Source organism: Arachis ipaensis, chromosome B01 (genome assembly GCF_000816755.2).
Source record: "Arachis ipaensis cultivar K30076 chromosome B01, Araip1.1, whole genome shotgun sequence".
Taxonomy (NCBI): domain Eukaryota; kingdom Viridiplantae; phylum Streptophyta; class Magnoliopsida; order Fabales; family Fabaceae; genus Arachis; species Arachis ipaensis.
Window position 1 is genome coordinate 41,072,812 of NC_029785.2, and position 25,864 is coordinate 41,098,675.

At 38.0% G+C, this 25,864-nt stretch overlaps 1 pseudogene; it reads left to right on the plus strand.

Moving 5' to 3' along the window:
• Positions 1 to 18,231, plus strand: part of LOC107605979 — a 25,714-nt pseudogene extending 7,483 nt beyond the window's left edge.

The window sequence follows — 25,864 nt, forward strand, 5'->3', positions numbered from 1 at the left end:
TATGCTTGCGAAAAAAAAAGAAAAAGAGAGAAATTAAAAGCAGAAAAAGCCAATAGCTCTTTAAACCAAAAGGCAAGAGCAAAAAGACAATAATCCTTTAAACCAAAAGGCAAGGGTAAAATGATCCAAGGCTTTGAGCATCAATAGTTAGGAGGGCCTAAAAGAAATAAAATCATGGCCTAAGCGGCTCAAACAAGCTGTCCCTAACTATATGCTTGTGGTGTGAAGGTGTCAAGTGAAAAGCTTGAGACTGAGCAGTTAAAGTCATGATCCAAAGCAAAAATAGTGTGCTTAAGAACTCTGGACACCTCTATCTGAGGATTCTAGCAAAGCTGAATCAAAATCCGAAAGGGTTCACCCAGTTAAGTGTCTGTGGCATTTATGTATCCAGTGGTAATACTAGAAAACAAAGTGCTTGGGGTCACGGCCAAGACTTTAAAAAGCTGTGTTCAAGAATAAAAAAGAACTAAACTAGGTGAGTCAATAATATCATCTGGATTCTAAGTTCCTAAAGAGACCAACACTTCTGAGTTTCAATGGATAGTGAGATGCCAAAGCTATTCAGAAGCAAAAAGCTACTAAGTCTCGCACATCTAACTGAAACTGAGCTTCATTAGAAACTCTGAGATTCATTGTATCTTACTCTTCTTTTTATCCTACTTTGATTTTAGTTGGTTGGGGACAAGCAATAATTTAAGTTTGGTGTTCTGATGAGCGAATATGTTATACGCTTTTTGGCATCATTTTCATATAGTTTTTAGCATGTTTTGTTTAAGTTTTATTAGGTTTTAGTGCAAAATTTATATTTTTGGATTCTACTTTGAGTTTTTGTATTTTTATGCAATTTCAGATATATTCTGGCTGAAATTGAGGAGTTGGAGCAAAAGTCTAATTCAGAGGTAGAGAAAGCACTGCAGATGTTGTCTAGATTTGACCTCCTTTCACTCGAAAGAGGTTTTCTGGAGCTACAGAAGTCCAAATGGAACATTCTCAATGCCTACAGAAAGGTAACATCCAGTGCTTTCCAAAAATGTATAATAGTCCATACTTTGCTTCAGAATTGAAGGCCCAAAACTGGAATTCAACGCTAGCCTCCTGTCCTTTTCTGGCATCCAGCGCCCAAAGGAGAAGAGGCCTCCTAGCGCATGGATCTCGATCAAGCTCAGCCCAAACACTCACCAAGTGGGCCCCAGAAGTGGATTTTATCACTAAAAGACTGTTTTACCCTTCTTATGTAATGCTTACTCATTAGCTTAGTATTTATTTGATAAATTTTATAGTTTTAGAGGAAGTTCTGATACCATATTTTTGAATTCCACATTGTATTTTCTATCAGTATGAGTTTTAAAACCTCCTAGATTGAGGGGAGGAGCTCTGCTGAGTTTTATGGATTAATAAAAGTATTACTGTTTTATTTCAATCCCTGTTTGATTCTCTATTCTAAGATGTATCCTCGTTCTTCATCAATATGAATGCGTTGAACCGGCACAAGGTTATCTCATTCTACATGGGTTCAGAATGAGTCTTTCATCGGACAATCATGAACCAATAGCTTGATTATGCATCTCTTAGACGGCTAATCCACGACTTCGTTGGGGACTTCTCGAGACATCAGTTCAGCCGAGGTATGGAAAGATTAGAGTTTTTGTGGTAGAGGCTAGAACCAAAGGTGCAGCATCCTCTAATCCAGAAGATTCGACCTTGTCTGTGGCATTTTGAGTAGGATCACTAAAGAGAATGAACTGCAAGAGCTTCACCCTCAATTAGAATGGATCCGCACTAACCCTGGCGTTCAGATCTGGAGGAGCATTAGCGATCTTGTAATAAAGACGTTGATTACTTACAGCCTGCCATAGAAGAAATCATTCACAGTTGGAATAGACAGTAAGACCGGATTAATCCAGAAGAACAAAGCATCTTCAAGCCTTAACCATCTTTTTATCATTGCAAACACATCAACCTAGCTAGTAACGTTTTATTTATTTTCTTTTCATGCGAATTAAACAATCAACTAACTTCTCTATCCGCCTGACTAAGATCTTCAAGATAACCATAGCTTGCTTCAAATCACAATCCTCGTGGGATCGACCCTGACTAACTCGGGTATTACTTGGACGACCCAGTGCACTTGCTGGTTCAGTTGTACGAGGTGTGGAAATTCGTGCACCAGATACATATCTTCATATTTTATAACTAACCAAAAGAACTAGAAATTTGTATGTTGCTTCTCTACCTCTTTTCTTTTAAGTTTAAAGAATAGCTTCTTTTTAACATGTTATATGTAAATTGTGACTACAGGAACTTGAGGATTCACTGATTCTAATCCATGAGAAAAAATCTCGAGTATTGATGCTATAGTTAAAGTATTAGAGTTGGGTTTAAAGGTAAGCAACAACAATTTCCTTTCGCTAGTCTTTTTTTTAGTATTAGCTTTTGTACTATATAATTGGTTGACATTTCTTTGTTATCAGAAACAAAGACCTTTGTTGATTGTTGCGGAGGATGTGGAAAGTGATGCCCTTGCAATTCTCATTCTAAACAAGCTTTGTGCTAGAATAAAGGTTTGTACACTAGCCAAGAGATTTACCTTTTGCATTCAAGTAAGATTTTGGATCCTTTTATGCTTATCTTGTGTGGTGTTTGTTGCATTGGCTCAGGTATGTGCCATCAAAGTGCCTGGTTTTGGTGAAAATAGGAAGTCCGGCCTCCATGATCTTTGTTGTTCTTACAGGAGGTGAAGTAAGTGTTCTGTTATGAAGTTATTACTTATTACTATAAAGTAAAATCCTATGTTAAAAAGCTTATGAATGATACAACTTTTATATCCTTTTAGCTTACCACTGAAGAGCTTGGCATGAATATTGAAAAAGTGCATTCGGAAATGCTTGGCACTTGCAAAAAGGTAACCTTTCTTTCTTGCTGGATTTGTAATATAATTTTAATGGACAACAGAGTTTTGTAAGAGCATGTACACTATAATTCAAAAGCTAGTGTTTAAGCTCAAAATAAAATTCTTTGTTTTTGATTTTAATTGATTTTGACAACTAAAGTTTTTAGTAATCTAGGTGACAATTTCTAAAGATGATACGTTCATTCTTGATGGAGATGGTGACAAGAAAGCAATTGAGGAAACATGTGATCAGGTTTAAGCGGATCTCCTCCTAAATTTGGGGCTACCTTTGTTGGTGTTTACGTTACTTACATTGTATTTTTTTCCTGACTTGATTCTTGTGATCTTTTCAACAAGCAGATTAAGTCAACAATTGAAAATAGCACTTTAGATTATGACAAGAAAAAGTTACAGAAAAGACTCACCAAGCTTTTTGGGAGTGTTGCAGTTTTTACGGTGGGCATATTAAGTTAATCTAGATTTTTAGTGGTCTCATACCTGGTAACATGTTAAAGTTCTACAATGATAATATTAACATAATAAACTTGCCTTTCACATATTGGAGGAGCCAGTGAGGCTGAAGTTGGTGAGAAGAAGGATAGAGTGATAGATGCCTTGAATGCAACCAAGGCCGCCGTACAGGAGGGCATAACCTGGTATGTTATTAGCACTTGCAGTTGTATACTCAATTTCACATCCTAAACCAGACCTGACATAACTACATATTATGTTCTGCACAGGTGGTGGTGTTGCTCTTCTTTATGGTTTTATCTATTTAGTGCTATTTGATACAAGTATCTTAAGTTTAATCAATTATGATGTAAAGAAAATAAGTTATTTAGTAAAGAAAAATGGTGCCACATGTAGTAGTTTAGCAGTTATTTTTTAAAATATCATGTAGAAAATTACAGCAAGTTGAAAATTGCTGCGTCGTTTTAAAGCACCCATTAGAATTGCGACAGTTTTAAACCGCTGCAATTTTTTTAAAAAACCAGTTAAGAAAATAGCAGCGGTTTTACAACCGTCACCAAATCAAGTATCTGATTAGCGACAGTTATACCAGCGGTTGCTGAAAACTACTGCAAAATCTACTGCCCGCGCCACTAATCAGGGCGGTTTACTTGATTGCCGGAATTGTATTTTGAAATAGTTTAAACCGCCTCTAGCCGCAGAAAAAACCGCCACTAAACTCCACCTCTCTTGTAGTGATAACAATACAAAGTGTATATTTGCTGTTAGTGTAATACGTTTTACTTTCTTGAAATATTTTTTTGTGATACGTAAAAATATTACCAAAAAAATTCTAAGTGAACAATAAATATGTAACGTATTATGTGAATAATAAACCCTATTGTAATTAGGTTATAAGTGCATTTAGGTGAAAAAAATAACCAAGGATCTGAGCACTAATATCTAGGACACATGAGATAAAAAGATAAAAAATATTTTTCTAGTTATGTGCTTGTGGTGTTGCTGTGTCAAGGAGAAACTTGGGTGAGTAAATTCGAGGGGTGCTTCATCACCTGATACCTTGAGCCAACTGGTTTGGGAATATCAATTGAAAATCTACACTAAAGATTTGCCTTGAGACAAAACATATAGATTCAAAGATGTGAAATTATCTTCCCCAATACTTTAAAGTTGGTTTATGAGAGAAAAAGGTGCTGAATATTACATTCACAAAAAACTGAAAAGGAAAACTGAGTTGAAGGTTAAAAACTATAAGAAGAATACATATAAAATCTTCCGGAATAGATTTTTGAATATTCAGATTTGAAGTTTGCAAGATCATGTGAGTAACGGAAGCCCATATTTAATCATATAAATCAGTATAAATCACTACAAACTTAATCACATATCAGAATTCTTTTTGTTGCTTGGGGACGAGCAAAGTTTTAAGTTTAGTGTTATGATGTCTTGGCATCTTTAATAGTTTTTTTTAGCATTTCTTTTAATAAATATTAGTAGTTTTCTTAGGTTAATTGTGGTTTTCAAAGATAATCTATTTTGTTTGGAGTTATTTTAGAGTTGTTGTGTGTTAAGAATATTTCTGAGGAAATTCAGACGACGAGAAGAAAATCCAGAAGCAATCAGGGAAGGTGGGACGCCCAATGGCCTATAAGAATGCAAAGGTGGGCACCCATCCCCACAAATGGCGCCCAGCGCCCACACACTAGCGCCCAACGTCCACACATTGGTTCCCAGTGCCCACAACGCCCACGCATTGACACCCAGTACCTTTGTTTGGCACCCAATGCCACTTCCTCATGCCTAACGCCCAAAATTTTCTTCACGTCCAGGGCCTTAACACCAAGTGCCTAACCTTGATACCTAACACCTTCGAAGAAGAACAAAGTAACAACCACAATGGCATTTAGCACCTAACAAGAAGCACACGCTCGCGCTTGGCGCCCATGATAAGCAACACAATGGTACTTAGCGCCCGTGATCAAAGACCGACCAAAATACTTGGCATTTATTTTAGTAAAAATAACATGGACATTTGACATAGCCCACAAACTCCAAGAATTTATCAAAATTTGATTTCAGTTAATTCAATTTAGAAAGATTATGTTTAGTTTATCTTTTTTTTAGGAAAAGATAAGATTAGTTTTAGTTTTAAATTTAAAAATTAGGTTAGTATAGAGGATATAAATTGATGGGTGGAAATTTAGATTCCACACAAAAACTCACCGGCAAGTGTATCGGGTCGCATCAAGTAATAAAACTCACTTAGAGTGAGGTCGATCCCACATGGATTGATGGATCAAGAAACTTTAGTGAGTGATTAGTCTAGTCAAGCTAGCATTGAAGTGAATTGAGTGAAATTGAAACTAAAAATAAATTACAATTAAATGGAATTCCTATTCTAACTATCTCTTGTGCCTTTGAGTGATGATAATGGGCTTTGCTTGCTTTGGATTTGAAGAGGAGTGGATCCGGATGGCTTGATTTAATTTGCATGGTGAAGCTACTTTGGCCAATTTTCTTGCCAAGTCCTATAGCGCTCAGTTAAGAGCACAAACGTAGTGCTACTTTGCTTCCTTTATTCGCGCCTTGCTTTTCCTCATGGGTCATGCCCGAAAAAATGAAATGAATGAACGGAGCGCTCTCTTGTTTCTCCTTGGCTTTGTTGAGGCGCTCCGTTGCAAAAATCAACGCTACATGCTTTCATTCTATCTTAATTAATAAAGCCAATGCATTGTCCATGATGGTACTAATTAACTAAACACATGCATGCTTTTATTATATTACTTAGTTAATAAAGCCAATTGCATTACGTTAAAGCATTCATTCATTATGGCATTAATGATTTAATGGTTTCATTCATGCACTTCATTAACGCCTTATTGGTATTAATAATATTACATGCATTCTTTCATGAACTTAATTAAACATCCCAATGTATCATTCATTTATTTCAACGTAGCATTCATTCATTCTTATTGGCATAATTAATTAATGTTTCATGCAACATTTCATGCATGCATTCATTGACTAATACCAATTGCTTTAACGTAGCATTCATTTTCCATGCCTAATGCGTTATAATTCATCATGATGGCTTTAATAATTAAATGCATGTCATGGCCTCATGGTCATGGGTCACGCTTTTAAAAGCGTGGCCTAAAATTTCAAAGTGTGCTCAAACTTCAAAGTGTGCCCCCAAAATCCTTTTTCTCTTCTTTTGAGCTGATTTTGTGCTATTTTGCTTCTTTTTCCACTTATTTCCTACAAAATTTATAAAATCAAAAGATCAAGGAAATATACCATTTAAGCACAAAAGCTTTCAATATCTAAGCACAAATCATCAATTTCTTGTATGAAAAAGCATAGAAAAATATGACATGATGACATATCATCACAAATAAGCTGGAGAAGAGCAGTTTTAGCATCCAGCAGTCATTAGCATATTTTCACCTTTTGTTTTTATTTGTTTTCATGAGTCACTAATTTCTCTGTGTTAGGGTTAGGAGCTCTGTTTAATTTTATGGATTGATAATACTTATTTTTTTTATCTTGATTAATGCATTGATACTTCTAAAAAATTGGGTTTCGTTTTATTCTGAATGATTAGAGGTATTGAAAAATATTTTTGGTTTGTTTTGAATTCCTTTATTATCTTGGGAAAGCTATTATTGGGATTAGTTTCAAACTCATTCTCGTAACTTTTTAATTATTTGAGAATAGCTTTGAATGTTATGTGACATTAAATCAGAACTATACTATAATCCTCCTATTGTTAACTAATTGATCAAGGAATTGGCTATTAGCTAGGATGGAGAAAAATTGAATCACCAAGGGATTGGAAGTTGATTAAATACGATTTGTCGTCAATATATCTATGCATGAATCAAGGTAATAAACATGAATGTTTCCTTTCTTGAGAATTGAACATCTCTGAAACCCTAACATCTTCATTCGCTATATATCAATCTCATCATTCATCAGCTTTGTATGATAAATTGTTATTGTTTTAAGTTCGATTATTGCTCTCACAAAAGTTTGTGAATCTAATTAGGGTTTCAAATAAACATTGTTTGCTCAATCCTTTAATCTTCTTGAGAATAATTCCTACCCACCGTAGTATTCCTTGAGTCAATTTGGTGCATGATAAATCACTATTCTATAGTTTATCTTGTGCTAAATTGAGTGGTTTTTATAAAGTCTTTGCACACTTATTCATACAATTTGCACAATTTTACAATTCCTTCCTAATTCTGTTCTATGATTGAAAACTTGCTTCCTACGCCTTTAAATTGTGTATTTTTAATGTCCTTTTATACCATTCGAAGCCGTGATCTGTGCATTAAGTGTTTTCAGGCTATATAGGGTAGGAATGGCTTAAAGAATGGAGAGGAAGCTTGCAAAAATGGAAGGAACATAAGAAATAAAGGAGATGACCAGCAAGGATCGAGGCGTGTGCGTGATTTGGAGATTTTCACCGCGACGCGTGTGCGTACCTGACGCGAACGCGTGACATGCGAAGAAAACCATCGACGCGTACGCGTTACTGACGTGTACGCGTGACGTACGCCACGTGCAGAAATCGCAGAAGACGTTGGGGGCGATTTTGGGCTGAGTTTGGACCCAGTTTTCGGTCCAAAAACACAGACTAGAGCCAGGGGACAAGCAGAGACTCAACACACATTCTCATTCTCATAGTTTTAGTTTTTAGTTTTGAATCTTAGAGAAAAAATACTACTTCCTCTAGGGTTCTTCACATTCATAGATTTCTAGTTTTATGCTTTTGATTTGGATATTGAGAAGAGTTACTACCTCCATTAAAGTTTCCATCATTCTAGTTTGTTTCCTTATTTTCTTACTCTTTTAATCACCCATTTACCCTGTTCAGAATTACATATGGATATTTTTTATTTTGGAATTTATTAATGCAAAGAGTTCTTTTTACCTTTAATTAATTTCCTTTTATTATTTATTTGAACTTTCATGTCTTCTTTTCTTTCCCGTTTATCGTTTATAAAAATGGCATTCATGTCAATGGAGTAAACTCCCAACTTGACTTGGGAGTTGATTGAAAGGAGACCCTTGAGTTGGAATACTCAAGTGTTAAGTGGTAATTGGAAGTTGTTGGCCGGCTCTCTAGTCACTAACGCTAATTCTTCCATAGGAGAGGATTAGGACTTGTGAATTAGAGTTGGCTCAATTACTTGACTTTCCTTTATTCGGTAAGGGTTAACTAAGTAAAAACAACAACCTCTTACTATTGCATTTGAAAAATTTCAACAAGGATAGAACTTCTGATTAATCCTCTCCCAGTCAAGGCTTCTTTATTTCAATTACACAAAACCTCTTGTTAAGTTTCATTACTTTAATTTATAATCGTTTATTTTTATGTTCTCCAACTCTAAAATTTCTCGAAAAAATTCCTAACCAATAAATAGCACTCTTTTGTCAACTCGTTGGGAGACGATCTGGGAATTTTACTCCTAGTATTTTATTCTTAAATTGTGACAACCCTTTTTAAATTGATAAGCGGAATTTTTGTCGGTTAAGAACTGTACTTGCAACGCTGTTCTTATTATAAATTCTTAATCGGCAATTTTTCGACCGTCAATTTTTGGTGCCATTATCGAGGAGTTGCAATAGTGTGCTAAATTATTGGTTGGTGTAAATATTTTTAATTTTACATATTTGCATATTTTATTTTATTTTATTACCATGAGCTATATGTTTCTTTCATTGAATGACGCGTTCACTACCTGATCCGAGATTAGCCGCGTTTGATCCTGAAATTGAAAGAACTATTTCACGTATTAGGCGAGCTCGGCGTCGGTTAGCTTCTGAGGATGGTGAAGTGGTTACTACCAATTCACCAGTCTTATCTGAGAGCGAATCTGAAGTGCCATTTAAGGAAGAAACAAGCTCCTCTTCTACTAATTCTGTTGATTTACATGCAGGTAATATGGCGGAGCCCAGAAGGATTACTCTTCAGGAAGCAGGAGCTCTAGACTTTACACTGCAATCGTATCAAGCGCGTCACCCAAATCTAGATGCAGATTTTGAACTAAAGACTGCGCTAATCAACTTACTACCTAAGTTTCATGGCTTACCTGCTCAAGAGCCTATTAAGCACCTCAGGGATTTTCAGACAGCATGCTCAACTACTAGGCGTCATGGTACGGATGAAACTACTATTTGGTTATATGCCTTTCCGTTTTCTCTTGAGGGAAAGGCAAGTGAGTGGTTCTACACTCAACCTGAAGCAGTCGTTACTAATTGGGATCTGCTCAGAAGGGAGTTCCTGGACAAATACTTTCCAGCTGAAGTTACAGATTGACTGAGGAAAGAAATTTCCTGCATTATCCAAGGCAAGTCAGAGACTCTCTACGAATATTAGGAACGCTTCAGGAATCTCCTAAACTCATGTCCCCACCACAAGATTGACCAGTTGGTGTTGATTAGCTACTTCACACAAGGCATGAAGCCTCAGGATAAGATTACATTAGATGCTGCGAGTAATGGCTCTCTAAAGAAGTACAAGATGGCAACAGAAGCGTGGCAGCTGATCGCCGATCTAACTGAGTCTACCCGGAATGCCAGGCACAGAAACAACCATCCCAAGGCTATTGTGGAGGTTTCCTCTAGTAGTGACACTGCTGCTCTCACACAGACTCCGGGAGAGATGACCAACATACTGAAGCAGCTACTGCTGAATCAACAACAACCTCAGCCTCCCCCACAACAACAGTGTTAACAGTTGGTTTCTCGAAGAGTGTGCAGAATATGTGCCTACTATACTCATTACACTGATGAGTGTCCATAGCTCCAACAAGAAGACAACACCTTGGCATCTACCTATAATTTCTACGACCGCCCGAATCAAGGATACTATCAATAAGGCAACAATTATAACCAAGGTGGGAACCACAATTCTGGTTGGCAAGACAACTACAACCAGGGGTGGAGAGACAACTCTAACCAGGGATGGAGGGATAATTCCAATCAAGGATGGAGGGACAACTATAACCGAGGAGGCAGAGACAATGATGGAAATCAGAGGTGGAACAACAACAATAATCAGTAGAACCGGTATCAGCAGAACCCTCCTTACCAACAGCAAAACCAAGGCCAGCCTTACCGAGCACCACACCTAAGGTAGTCCCAAGTGCCTCAGAACAGCCAACAGCAGACCCCTCAAATCACTTACCCCCCTTCCTCTTCTAATGATGAGATGCTTCGCTCTCTTGTGCAAGGACAACATGACATTTAGAATACATTTAACACTATTATAAACGGTCTGAACGCTACTTTCCAAGCGCTCGTCTCCCAGATGGATTCACTATCTACCCCCAACAATCAACCTTCAAGCTCCAGTACAATTCCTTCTCAACCTTTACCCAACCCCAAAGGTGGAAGCAATGCCATCACTTTGAGGTCTGGAACCACACTGCAAGAGAGAAATCATGAGGAGCCAAGCTCAAAGGAAGACATTCAAGTTGAAGACATTGTTGAGGTAGAGGATGTTGAAAAGGAAGATGAAGTATAAGACATGGTTGAAGAAGAAGCAGCTCAACCAGGGAATGGAGCACCAAAGGAAAATGAAGTTACAAGAGAAGCGATTCCTATTCCCTTCCCACGCCTTGCTAGGAAGTCCAGAAAGCAGATGGAGCTCAATCCCAAGATGGTGGAGATCTTCAAAAAGGTTGAGGTAACCATTCCCCTTTTTGATGCCATTCGCCAGGTACCTAAATATGCGAAGTTTCTAAAAGATTTATACATGAATAAAGATAAAATACAAGATTTAGAAACTATTCCTCTAGGTAGCTCTATTTCTGCTTTAATGGGTGATTGATAAACCACTATTTTATGGTTTATCTTGTGCTAATTTGAGTGGTTTTTATCAAGTCTTTGCACACTTATTCATACAATTTGCATGATTTTACAATTCCTTCCCAATTCTGTTCTATGGTTGAAAACTTGCTTCCTAAGACTTTAAATTGTGTATTTTAATTCCCCTTTATACCATTCGATGCCGTGATCTGTGTGTTAAGTATTTTCAGGCTTTATAGGGCAGGAATGGCTTAGAGGATGGAGAGGAGGCTTGCAAAAATGGAAGGAACACAAGAAACTAAGGAGACAACCAGCGAGGAGCGACGCGCACACATGGCTCACGCGTGCGCGTGATTTGGAGATTTTCATGGCGACGCATGCGCGCACCTGACGCGTACGCGTGAAACGCGTGAGGCACACGTACGTGTGACCTTGCGAAAGTTCAATCGACGCGTACGCATGGACGACACGTACGCGTGACAGAGCCACGTGCTGTACGTTTCAGAATTTGCTGGGGGCAATTTTTGGGCTCCTTTTGGCCCAGTTCCAAGCCCGAAAAATACAAATTAGAGGCTGCAGAATGGGGGAACCATTGATTCATTGATTCACATAATTTTAGGTTTTAGATGTAGATTTTTAGAGGGAGAAGATCTCTCCTCTCTCTAGGTTTTAGGATTTTAGGTTTAGCTTTTCTTAATTTCAGAATTCTACCTTGCTTCAATTTTGGTTCCTTCTACTTTAATTGTTCTAGTACTTTGGTTTACTTATTCCTCTTGTTGATTTGTTTATTTCCATAATTTGGTTTATAAATTCTCATGTTAGATTTGATTTCTCTATTTAATATAATTTGAGGTATTTCATATTTATGATTGCTTTCTTAAATTTATATTATTGATGCTTGCAATTGGTTGTTTGGATTTAATATTCCTTATTGCTTTTCTATGCTTTTATGTTATGCCTCCCAAGTGTTTAATAAAATGCTTGGTTGGATTTTAGTGTAGATTTCTCTCCTTTTGGCTTTGGTTGAGTAATTAGAGACTCTTGAGTTATCAAACTCCTTTGTTGATTGATAATTGAAAGTTGCTAGTTGATTTGGATCCCTCTAAAGCTAGTATTTCCTTAGGAGTTGACTAGGACTTGAGGAATTAAATTGATTTATCCACTTGACTTTCCTTTATAGTTAGAGGTTAACTAAGTGGGATCAATGAACAATTCTCATCACAATTGATAAGGAAAACTAGGATAGGACTTCTAATTTTCATACCTTGCCAAGAGCTCTCTTAATTATTAATTTACTTTCTTGTCATTTATATTCCTTGTTCAACCTTTCAAAAATCCAAAAAAGATACTTTTCCATAACCAATAGTAACATGCCTCCCTGCAATTCCTTGAGAGACGACCCGAGGTTTGAATACTTCGGTTTAATTTTATTGGGTTTGTTTTAGTGACAACCAAATTTTTGTATGAAAGGATTCTTGTTGGTTTAGAAACTATACTTGCAACAGGAATTTATTGTGAATTCTTTACTAGCAAAAATCCGTTCGTCAGTGATATACCGGAAAAATGTAGTGATCAGGGTCCATGCATGGTTACTATTACTATAGAGGGTGTAAAATTTTCTAACTGCATGTGTGATTTAGGTGCGTGTGTGAGTATTATTCCATTATCTGTATATGATTCTTTGAGGCTCCCTCCTTTAAAAAGGTCGGTGATAGGAATTTCTGAGGACGTGCTGGTGAGCATTAAGGGGCTAACATTCCCTATTGACTTCTATATTTTGGAGATGCCCCCTAATGACTCAGAAAAACCATCTTCCATCCTCCTTGGAAGGCCATTTCTGAAGGCTTCAAGGTTCAAATTGGACGCCTTCTCAGGAACTTACTCTTTTGAGATAGATGGCCGAGCAGTGAGTTTCAACCTGAATGAAGCTATGAAGCACCCTCTGGAAGATCATTCCATCTTCTAGTGCAACATCATGATGAGACTGTAACTGCAGTCCACCAGGAAGAAGTAGAAGAGCTGCACATGGATCAAGGTGCAAGTGTGGAGAAATCCTCTGAGCTTACTAAAGATACCTTGTCACCATCAATGGCTCTAGATGATCAAGTGCCTAGCCATGAGTAGAAAATGGAGTTAAAACCCCTTCTACCCCACCTCAAGTATGATTACCTTGAGGATAATCAGAAGCTCCCAGTTATTATTGCAAGGGAACTCACTTCCCAACAGGAGGAGCAGTTGCTTAGTGTGCTGAGAAGACACAAGAAAGCAATTGGGTGGAGCTTGGCGGATATAGCAGGCATCAGCCCTCAAGTTTGTGAGCACAGGATATTTTCAGAAGAGGGAGCAAGGCCTGTTCGTCAACCTCAAAGGCGGCTGAATCCCACCATTCTAGAGGTTGTCAAGAAGGAAGTGACCAGGTTGCTTGAAGCTGACATCATCTACCCCATCTCAGATAGTGAATGGGTTAGCCCAATACAGGTGGTGCCCAAGAAGTCTGGAGTCACAATAGTGAAAAATGAGCATGGAGAGCTCCTGACAACTAGAGTGCGGAACTCCTGGAGGGTGTACATTTATTACAGGCGCCTCAACCAGGCTACTCGCAAGGATCACTACCCCCTGCCCTTCATCGATCAGATGCTTGATCGCCTGTCAGGTAAATCACACTACTATTTTCTAGATGGTTACACTGGCTATTTTCAAATTTATATAGCTCCTGAAGATCAGGAGAAGACTACTTTTACATGTCTCTTTGGAACGTATGCATATAAGAGGATGCCTTTTGGCTTATCTAATGCACCGGCTACTTTCTAAAGATGCATGATGAGTGTTTTCTCAGATCTTATTAAGAATTGTATGGAAGTTTTCATGGATGACTTTAGTGTGTATGGTGATTCATTTAACCTTTTCTTGGATAGTTTAGCTAGAGTATTAGATCGGTGTGTTAGTTTAAACCTTGTATTAAATTTTGAAAAATATCATTTTATGGTAAAACAAGGTATTGTTCTAGGACATGTTGTTTCTAATACTGGTATTTCTGTCGATCCAGCAAAGGTATATGTGATTTCTGGTTTACCTTACCCCTCCTCCTTGAGGGAAGTCTGTTCGTTCTTTGGTCATGCAGGTTTCTACCGGAGATTTATCAAGGACTTCAGTAAGGTAGCATTGCCTTTATCCCGAATGCTGCAGAAGGATGTTGAGTTCGAGCTGAGTGAGGACTGCATGAATATGTTTGATAAGCTGAAGATCGCCCTGACTCAAGCTCCGATTGTGAGAGGACTCGACTGTAGCCAGCCATTTGAGATTATGTGTAACGCCTCCAACCATGAAGTAGGAGCGGCACTGGCTTAGCGCGAAGGTAAGGACCCTTTTGTAATTTCATATGCTTCTAAAACCTTAGATGCTGCTCAGTCTAATTATACTACCATTGAAAAAGAGCTTCTGGCTATTATTTTTGCTTTGGATAAATTCTGAGCCTATTTACTTGGTACTAAGGTGGTAGTATACTCAGACCATGCAGCTCTAAAATATTTGTTAGTTAAAAAAGAGTCCAAACCATGGCTAATACGTTGGATATTGTTGCTGCAAGAATTTGATTTAGAAATTAAAGATAGGAGTGGTTCCCAGAAATTAGTGGTGGACCACTTGAGTCGCCTAGAGCACGTTAAGAATGAATCCACTCCTATCAATGATGCTTTCCTATTTGATAGCTTGCACTCAATATCTGAGGTAGTTCCTTGGTATGCACTTATAGCTAATTATTTAGTCAGTCATACCTTCCCTCCCAATTTTACTAAGCATCAAAGGGACAAGATGAAAAGCGAGTCCAAATATTATATATGGGATGACCCATATTTATGGAGGTGTGGTACTGACCAGATAATTAGAAGGTGTATGCTTCAATCAGAATTCCAGTCAATTTTAGAGGCCTGCCACTCCTCTGAGAATGGTGGACATTTTGGTCTTCAAAGAACAGCTAGAAAAATTTTAGACTGTGGATTCTGGTGGCCCACTCTTTTTAAGGATGCCACTGGCTTCTGTAAATCTTGTTCCCCATGCTAAAGGTTTGGAAATATATCCAAGAGGGATGAGATGCCCCAGCAACTGATGTTGTTCTGTGAAAGTTTTTATGTTTGGGGCATTGAGTTCATGGGTCCATTTCCAAACTCTAGTGGTTTCTTATACATACTGTTAGCTGTTGATTATGTCTCTAAATGGGTGGAAGCAATTCCTACCCGTACTGATGATGCTAACAATGTTATCTGTCGCTTTGGATCACCACGAGCAATCGTGAGTGATCAAGGCACTCATTTTTGTAACAGGAGATTAACAGGTCTACTAAAGAAACATAGCATTGTTCACAAGGTAGCAACGGCTTACCATCCTCAGACCAATGGGCAAGCCAAGGTGTCTAACAGAGAGATAAAGCGCATATTGGAGAAGATAGTCAAGCCTCATAGGAAGGACTGGAGCACCAGACTTGTTGATGCATTCTGGGCTTATCCGACAGCATACAAGACACCCATTGGAATGAGTCCATTTCGCCTGGTCTATGGAAAAGCCTGTCACCTTCCAGTGGAGGTGGAGCACAAAGCTTTCTGGGCGGTACGAGAATGCAACATGGGATTTGAGAAAGCCGGTGCTAAAAGGAAGCTGCAACTAGCAGAACTAGAGAACCTTCGACTCGAAGCATATGACAACTCCAGGCTATACAAAGAAATGGTGAAGGCTGTGCATGACAAGCATATCAAGAGAAGAGAGTTCAGACCTGGGGAGCTAGTTCTCCTTTACAACTCCAGAATGAGGCTCATGCTAGGCAAGTTGCGATCAAGATGGGAAGGTCCCTATAGAATAAAGAAGGCAGAGCCATATGGAGTCTTCCACCTGAGTCATCCCTCAATCTCCAAATTCATCAAGTTCAATGGCCACCGCTTGAAGCTATATCATCGTGAGAAGATGAAGGACAATAAAGAGCTAGAGGTCTTCCTCTTGAAGGATCCACCAACAGAAGAAGATTGAGCTTGTGGACCGTCCAACTTAAGGACGTAAAAGTAATGTGTTAGGTGGGAGACAACCCACCATGGTATGATCATCCCTTTTCATTCCTAGTTTTATTTTATTTTGTTTTTATCAGTGTTCATTCATAATTTCTGCATAATCACCTGCATTCTGCATAAAAAAAATGCATTCAACGCGCAAGCATCTAGGACGCGCACGCGTCACTTGTGATTGCGAAAGGAATAGGAATTGAATAGAGAGTTGCGCGGGAGTGGTGAAGGAAGTGTGCTTTGCGCACAAGCAAGCCCACGCGTACGCGTCCCTGATGCATGCGCGTCGCTTGCGCTTTTAGCAACCCACGCGTAAGCGTCCCTGACGCGTACGCATGACCCTACAAATCGGCGTAAATAGCGTGCTGAACAGAGAGTTGTGTTGACCTCGCGCTGGAACTGTGCTCTAGGCACAAATTTACCCACGCGTACGCGCCCGTGACGTGTCCGTATCAGTTTCACTATGTGTCTATCAACGCGTGCGCATACCTGACGCGCACGCGTCGTATATCTTTTTGGTTCTCATGCATTTCAACCCGAGAGTTGTGCGTGCGCGGGGCTGCCTTCGCGCGATTGGCACAACACATGTTACGCGTATGCGTCCCAGACGCTTATGCGTCGCTTACATTTTACGCGACCCACGCGTACGCGTGCGCCGCATGATTAACCCAGTACGCCGCGCAGATTTCAATTATTCCCTCCCCCAATCCTAATTCTTTTTCATTCCTAATTCTTTCTTGTTTCTTCTTCCTTCTTTCTTCCTTATTCCTTTTTACTATCTACTACTTTCTTTCTCCCTTTTTCATCTTCTTCCCCAGGTTTCTTTCTTCCCTCTCCTCTACTCTTTCCTTTTTCTTTTAATTATTGCATTTATTTTTTTTTCTTCTCAATTTTTCTTTTAGCTTAGTTATTTATGGTTTCTTTTTCTTTCTTTTCTCATGCATTTTTTATGTTGGTGTTGGAGCTTTATTTGGGTAATACCTTATTATCATTGAGCTTGCAGATATTATAAGGAGTGATTTGACAATTGATATGTTATTTTGGCTCTTATATACATTTGCATTCATTATTTTCATTCCTATTTTAACTTGCACATCAAGTGTTTGTGAAAAAGCTTTTATGGCATTTTGAACTCTATTTTATTTTACTCTTACACTTTAATGCCTCTTTTTCACAACACTTGTACTCCACATGTATTTGGAATTATCATTCACAATTGTCATCATAAAAGTGCTCTTTAATTTGGCACATTTAATAATTGATGCTTGAGTTATGCTCTCATGCTTATTTCTTGCATGCTTTTACCCTCTTGCATCTAATTCTTATGAATTGCCTTCTTGCTCTTAATTGATGTCATACCTACAAGTTGTAGCTACCATGTATTTAAGCTATCATCTTTTCTTTGGCATTTATTATCACTTGGAATTTCTTCCTTCTGGTTCTTTAGTTATCTATATTTAACATTCTCCATCTTTCTTTCTTCCTTAGGCATGGGTATCAAGAAAGGAAAAGAGAAGGCCACTGACAAAACACCGGCAAGGAGAGGAACCAAGAGAGCACCGGCTAAGGCGCCACCATCTACCAGCGTCACGCCACCTACAAAGCAGGTGAAGGGATCATTAAAGTTGATGAAGCAGAGAAAGCCTTTTCCGCACGGGACTCCACACGGTTCACTAACCGTTATTGCGAACAGATGTTCCCCATCCTAGCCAAGAGGAACTACAACAATGAGTATCTACTCATTTTCCTAACACACTTTGTTGATTTTATGGAGCCCCGGATTGAGAGGAGACAGTGGGGATTTTGAGGAGGCAGCCACGAGAGGTCAACCTATCATGGGTAGTTGAATTCTACTCCAACTTCTACTTGCCTACTCTGCAGACTGTCTATGTCTGTCAGCAACAAGTCCCTGTCTCTGAGAGTGCCATACAGCGAGCACTGGATCTTCCACCTAGTCCAGAGGGATTGGATGCATATCAAGAAGCCTCTCTTAAGCGCTAGATGTATCAGTTTGACTGGGATAGTGTCCTTGGAGTTATAGCCCAACCTTGCAGCACCTGGATCTATGGGCAGCATCGGTCAAAACCCAAGAGCATCTCAGCCTAATCACTTACCTTGGAGGCTCGCGTGTGGTCATAGATTATGTCCCACTATATCTTTCCGAGCACTCACGAGTCCACCTTCACAGTGGACATGGCTGTTCTCATCTGGTGCATCCTGATAGAGCAACCTTTCAACCTGCCCCGACTCATCCAGCAGGCAATGGGGCACGTACAGATTGTAGGTAACCTGCCTTTCCCCGCTTTGGTTTCAGATTTAGTCTCTACAGCAGGTGTGTCCTATCGAACAGGAGACACGAAGGTTATGATCCCTAGGGCCGACCAGTATGTCCCGAATGGGAAGTACATCAGGCCACCAGTTCCCTCTGCGAGCCAGCATGCAGGCCCATCTTTGGATACTCCTCCTTCTTCTACTCCACCATCATCCATACCACAAGCACCATCCATCCATCAGATGTTCCTTAAGATCCTTGAGAGGTTCGATTGGCAAGACCGGCGGATGGAGCAATTGGAGCGCCGCAACAAGCGCCGATGCAACTATCTGAAGGAACTCATAGTTGGTACCCACCCACCACCGGAACAGAAAGACACCCCGGACTCCCCTTCACGCAGTAGCACAGGGAGCCATGGCGAACCAGACAGCGAAGGCGATGTTTCCAGCCTTACCTTGCTCCTTACTAATGGCACGGAGGACCGTGCCAAGCCTTAAGTGTGGGGAGGTCAGTCCTTGACTTCCGGAGGTAATTTCTCTCTCTTAACACCAACATTTGACTTTTTCTTTTGTTAGGTAGGATAGATTGCATGATAATAGTTGCTTGCATGTATGTTTTTATTGGTTGAAGTAATAAATTTCTTTTCAAGACCCTATTTTATAGTATTTCACTAATTCAAATTCAATTTTGTGTTAAACTTGTTTGGAGATTTTAATTTGGAACATAGGTTATAGCTAAGAACACACAACCTATAAGATTTGAGCTTAATTATATGGTTACATTATTTAACCATGATTTTTATTCTTGTGTGTTTTTTCTCTATGATTGCAATCTATAGTTTGTTCCATTCTATATGTCCATTGTTTAGTGTATTTGCATGCATACATATGATCGAGGCCATCATTTGTTATTAGCTCACTTATCCCAAATAGCCTACCACTTCAATTACCTTTGTTTGCCACTTTGAGCTTTTTTATCCCCATTTGTTCTATATCGTACCACATCACTAGTCTTAAGCGGAAAAATAATTAATCACCTCATTTGAATCTTTAGTTAGTTTAAGATAGAGATTGTGTGTCAATTAAGTGTGGGGAATTGTGAGAACTTGGGTTGATGAGAAAGTGTTGAGTTTTATTGACAAGATATTGGGAATTTAGGTGCTTACTCATGTGAAACCAGAAAAATCATATGCATTGAAATGTTATGTTTGCTTTCATGTTTCTAAAAAAAATTAATTAAAAATAAATAAATAAATAAGGGATAAAATTACCCCAATGTTAAGTTTAATAAAAGATCAATGTATATGTGGTGAAATTAAAGAAAATTTGATACATGAGTGTGTGAAATATACAAAAGTGAAATTTTGGGTAGCTAAGCATGATTCTAGAATTACATAGAGTGTGTGTGTGTGTGTTAGGTGAGAGCTTAGGTTAGTCAAAGATTCATATTATAGCTCATTTGGCCATACATATATCCTCACCCTTACATTAGCCCCATTACAACCTTGAAAAGACCTCATGATGTTGTATTGGTATACTAAATATTTGTTGATTGGTTAAGATAAAGAACAAAGTTTTAGAAAGCATGACTAGAGAAGAGTAGAGTGGATTAACCCTAGACACTTGAGCGATTAGAGTGCATATACACTACCAGTGAGGGTTCAATGCTTGAATCTATGTTCCCTGCTTTCATGAGCTATCTTCTTACAAGTTTACTTGTATTTTATTGTGTGATTTGAATTAGTAGAATCTGATTTATGTTTGTCTTGGAGAACTTGTTTACTTTTAACCAAGCAGATAGAAAGATCTTAGCATATAGTTACATTCACATACATAGGTTGCATCTCATGAGTCTTACTTTCCCCCATTCATTCTTTTGGTCTCCTTGAGCTTAGCATGAGGACATGCTAATGTTTAAGTGTGGGGGAGATTGATAAAACACTATTTTATGGTTTATCTTGTGCTAAATTGAGTGGTTTTTATCAAGTTTTTGCACATTTATTCATACAATTTGCATGATTTTACAATTCCTTCCTAATTCTATTCTATGATTGAAAAATTGCTTCTTACGTCTTTAAATTGTGTATTTTTAATGTCCTTCTATACCATTCGATGTTGTGATATGTGCGTTAAGTGTTTTCAGGCTATATAGGGTAGGAATGGCTTAAAGGATGGAGAGTAAGCTTGCAAAAATGAAAGGAACACAAGAAATAAAGGAGATGACCAGCGAGGATCGAGGCGTGCGCGTACCTCATGCGTGCATGTGATTTGGAGATTTTCACAATGACGCGTGCGTGTACCTGATGCGTACGCGTGACAAGTGAGATTGCACAGCGATGCGTGCGCGTACCTGACGCGTACGTGTGACATGCGAAGAGGACCATCGATGCGTATGCGTGACTGACGTGTACGCGTGACGTGTGCCACGTGCAGAAATTGCAGAAGTCACTGGGGGCGATTTTGGGCTGAGTTTGGACCCAATTTTCGGCCTAGAAACACAGACTAGAGCTAGGGGACAAGTAGAGACTCAACACACATTCTCATTCTCATAGTTTTAGTTTTTAGTTTTGAATCTTAGAGAAAAAATACTACTTCCTCTAGGGTTCTTCACATTCATAGATTTCTAGTTTTATGCTTTTGATTTGGATATTGAGAAGAGTTACTACCTCCGTTGAAGTTTCCATCATTCTAGTTTGTTTCGTTATTTCCTTACTCTTTTAATCACCCATTTACCCTATTCAGAATTACATATGGATATTTTTTATTTTGGAATTTATTAATGCAAAGAGTTCTTTTTACCTTTAATTAATTTTCTTTTATTATTTTATTTGAACTTCCATGTCTTCTTTTCTTTCCCGTTTATCATTTATGAAAATGGCATTCATGTCAATGGAGTAAACTCCCAACTTGACTTGGGAGTTGATTGAAAGGAGACCCTTGAGTTGGAATACTCAAGTGTTAAGTGGTAATTGGAAGTTGTTGGCTGGCTCTCTAGTCACTAACGCTAATCCTTCCATAGGAGAGGATTAGGACTTGTGAATTAGAGTTGGCTCAATTACTTTGAATTTCTTTTATTCGGTAAGGGTTAACTAAGTAAAAACAACAACCTCTTACTATTGCATTTGGGAAAATTCAACAAAGATAGAACTTCTGATTAATCCTCTCCCAGTTAAGGCTTCTTTATTTTAATTACACAAAACCTCTTGTTAAGTTTATTGCTTTAATTTATAATCATTTATTTTTCTGTTCTCCAATTCTAAAATTTCTCAGAAAAATTCCTAACTAATAAATAGCACTCTTTTGTCAACTCGTTGGGAGACGACCTGGGAATTTTACTGCCAGTATTTTATTCTTAAATTGTGACAACCCTTTTTAAATTGATAAGCAGAATTTTCGTCGGTTAAGAACTGTACTTGCAATGCTGTTCTTATTATAAATTCTTAATCGGCAATTTTTTGACCGTCAATGCACTTGCCAAAGGCCTATCAAATTTTTGGCGCCGTTGTTGAGGATTAACTGAGATTGACAAGAAATATTTGGTTGAATCACTAAATTAGATACTTGTTTTCTTTTATTTTTTGTTTTTTATTTTATTCCTTATCGTGCCCAAAACTCCCTTCACTCTAATGTAAGGAATTTGAACTTTCATGCTGTGTTTGTTTTTGTGTTTGTACATGCAAGATAGTGAAGATTCCACACCTCTCTAATTTGGTCTGAAAATAGAGAGAACACTCGCACAATTAAGAAAAAAAGAGTCAAAGACTAAGAGAGAAGCAGAAGAGTAAGAAAGAATGGCAGAAGGCAATAGAAATACCAGGAGAACCCTAAGTGACTATACCACACCTACCACTAGTGTTTGTGGAAGCAGTATAGTGAGACCTAACATCCAAGCCAATAACTTTATGTTAAAGCCCTCACTCATTCAATTGGTGTAGGGGGAGCAATTTGGTGTCGGCCCCCCAAGATGATCTTGATGTCCATATAGCTAGTTTTCTACAGCTATGCGATACTATCAAGAGGAATGGAGTTACCATAAATTCCATAAGATCGCGTCTATTCCCATTTTTATTGAGGGATAGAATTAAGCAGTGGCTTCAAGCTTAACCTCTATAAAGCATAGCAACATGGGATGATTTAGTTAGTAAATTTTTAGCTAAATATTTTTCACCAAATAAGTTAGCCCGGTTGAGAAATGATATTAATTCCTTTTTCTAGAAAGATGGAGAATCACTTTATGAATTTTGGAAAAGATACAAGGAGATGCTGAGAAGGTGCCCTCACCATACATTCCCTGAGTGGCTACAAATCCGAATCTTTTATGATGGAGTCTTTTGAACCTCTAGAACTGTGAATGATGCATCAGCAGAAGGATCATTGCATAAAAAAGACACCTGAAGAATCTTTGAAATTGATTAAAATAATAGCAACTAATAATTTCATGTACTCAACCAAGAGATCAATGAAAACAAGAGTGATGGAGTTGGATACACTAGGCACACTCTTAGCGCAAAATAAAGTCATGTCTTAACAACTCACTTCACTCACTAAACAAATGGGGTAAGCGCAAGGTTCGGCTATCGAAACACAAGTTATCATCTGTGAATTTTGTGGGAGAGCTCATAAGAATAAAGAATTCAAATGGTTCAATGAAGTCCAACCTTCTGCTGAGCAAGTGAAATATATGGGGAATTCTTCAAGACCACAAAATGATTCTTTCTCAAAAATATAAATCATGGATACAGGAACTACCCAAATTTTGGTTGGAGGAATCAAGGACAGAAAAACTTCAATGCTCTGTACTAGCAGCAAGCACCTCCTGTGTAATCACAGAATCCTCAGAAACCTTTATCTCTTTATATTACTATGGAAAAATTATCTCAATCAACCTCCACATTTGTTCAAAAAACTTCTAGCTTCATCTAAGAAATACAAGCAAACTTTAAGAATCAAGAAGCTTCCATAAGAAACTTAGAGGTGCAAGTAGGACAAATTGCTAAGCAATTAGCAGAAAAACTAACAAAACTTTTCTAAGTGACATAGTACCTAATACTAGAGAGGAATGTAAGACTATTAATCTTAGAAGTAAAAGAGTGGTTAGCAAAGAATCTCTAAAGAACAATGAAGAACAAGTTGGGAAAACTTCAAAAGCAAAAGGAGAGAAGGAACCAAAGAAGAACAACACTCTTGCACCTGAAGTTAAGAAAGAGAATGTGAAGGAAAAGACTTATGCACCTAGACTCCCATTTCCTCAAAGATTGCAGAAGCAGAATTAAGAAAAATATTTTTCTAAATTGTTAAAAGTATTTAGAAATTGCAGATTAACATTCCTTTCGTAGAAGGTTTAGAGCAAATTTTCCTCTATGCTAAATTTATGAAGGAATTGTTATCCAGGAAAAGAACTCTCAAATAAGATGAAATAGTGATACTCACCAATGAATGTAGTGCCATTATCTAAAGAAAACTGCCACAAAAATTGAAAGATCTAGGAAGTTTTTAAATTCCTTATACCATTAGAGACATCACCATTGGAAAGGCACGATGTGATTTAGGGGCAAGTATTAATTTGATGTCCTTATCCATGTTAAAGAAGCTTCAAATAGAAGAAATGAAGCCAACAAAGATATCTCAACAATTGGAAGATAGATCAATAAAGTTTTCAATGGAGTAGTGAAAAATGACTTGGTCAAAGTGAAAAAAATTTATCTTCACTGTAGATTTTGTAATTCCTGATATGGAGAAAGATGATATTTCGATCATCCTAGGGAGGCTATTCTTAGTCACAGGACAAGCTCTCATAGATGTCTAAAAGGGTGAGTTAACACTAAGAGTTCATGATGAATAAATGGCCTTTAATGTCTTCAAAGCCATGCAGTATCCAAGTGAAACAGAGAGTGGCATAAGAGTTAATTTAATTGATCTATTAATTCAAGAAGTTCTTGATGAAGAATCTCTTGTAAACTCTTTGGAAACTCCATAGTACCCATGTTCTGAAGTAATGGAAGAATTGGAAACTGTGCATTCAATAGAAAAGACACCCACGTCCACCTCACCCATGCAACAAGGAATGAACAACACCAAGGAGAGAGATGATAAAGGGCAAGAATTGCCTAAGCTGGAGTTGAAACCCTTACCTCCAACTCTTAAGTATTCATTTTTTGGAGCTAATGAAACTTATCCTTAATCATGCCTCATTGAGCGAGTTAGAAGAGGAAGAATTACTGCAAGTGCTGAGGGAACACAAGACCACCATTGGATGGACAATCAATAATCTAAAGAGAATAAGCCTCACGATGTGCATGCACAAGATTTTATTGGAGGAGAATTCTAAACCAGTTATACAGGCACAAAGAATGCTTAATCCAACAAAAAGGAGGTTGTTCACAAGGAAGTGATGAAGCTATGGAATGCAGGAATCATTTATCCTATGTCTGATAGTCCGTGGGTCAATCCAGTGTAGGTTTTTCCCAAGAAAGGGGGGATCACAATAGTTTACAATGGAAAAAATGAGTTAATCCCTACAAAAAAAATTACAGGCTGGAGGATGTGCATTAAATAGTGAAGGATTAACATGGCAACTAGAAAGGATCATTTTCCTTTACGATTCATTGATCAAATGCTGGAAAGACTTGCTGGCCATGCCTTTTACTATTTCTAGGATGGATTTTCAAGGTACAACCAAATTGCAATTGATCCTCTCAATCAAGAAAAGACAACTTTCACATTCCCCTATGTAGTTTCTGCCTATAAAGAATGCCTTTCGAATTGTGCAATGCACCCGTCACTTTTCAAAGGTGCATGCTTTTCATCTTCTCTGACATGGTAAAAAAATTCATAGAGGAATTTATAGATGATTTTTCAGTATTTGGTAATACTTTTAACACATGCTTAAACCATTTGTCTTTAGTTTTGAGAAGTGTCAAGAAAGAAACCTAGTTCTAAATTGGGAAAATGTGATTTATGGTAACAGAAGGTATTGTCCTAGGACACCGAATCTCAAGTAAAGGCATAGAGGTTAATAAAGCCAAAGTGGACGTAATTAAAAAATTACCACCACTAATAAATGTGAAAGCAATTCGCAGTTTCTTAAGATATGTAGGATTTTATAGGAGATTTTTAAAATATTTTTCAAAAATTGTAAAACTATTTAGTAGTCTTTTATTTAAAGATGCCCCATTTGTGTTTGATAAGGAATTTCTGTGTGCTTTTGAAACTCTAAAAGCCAAATTTTTATCTACACCAATAATTGTCCCACCGGATTGGTCTACACCGTTTGAGTTAATGTGTGATGCTAGTGACCATGTAATAGGCGTAGTCTTATGACAGAGAAAATATAAGTTGTTGCATGTTATTTATTATGCAAGTC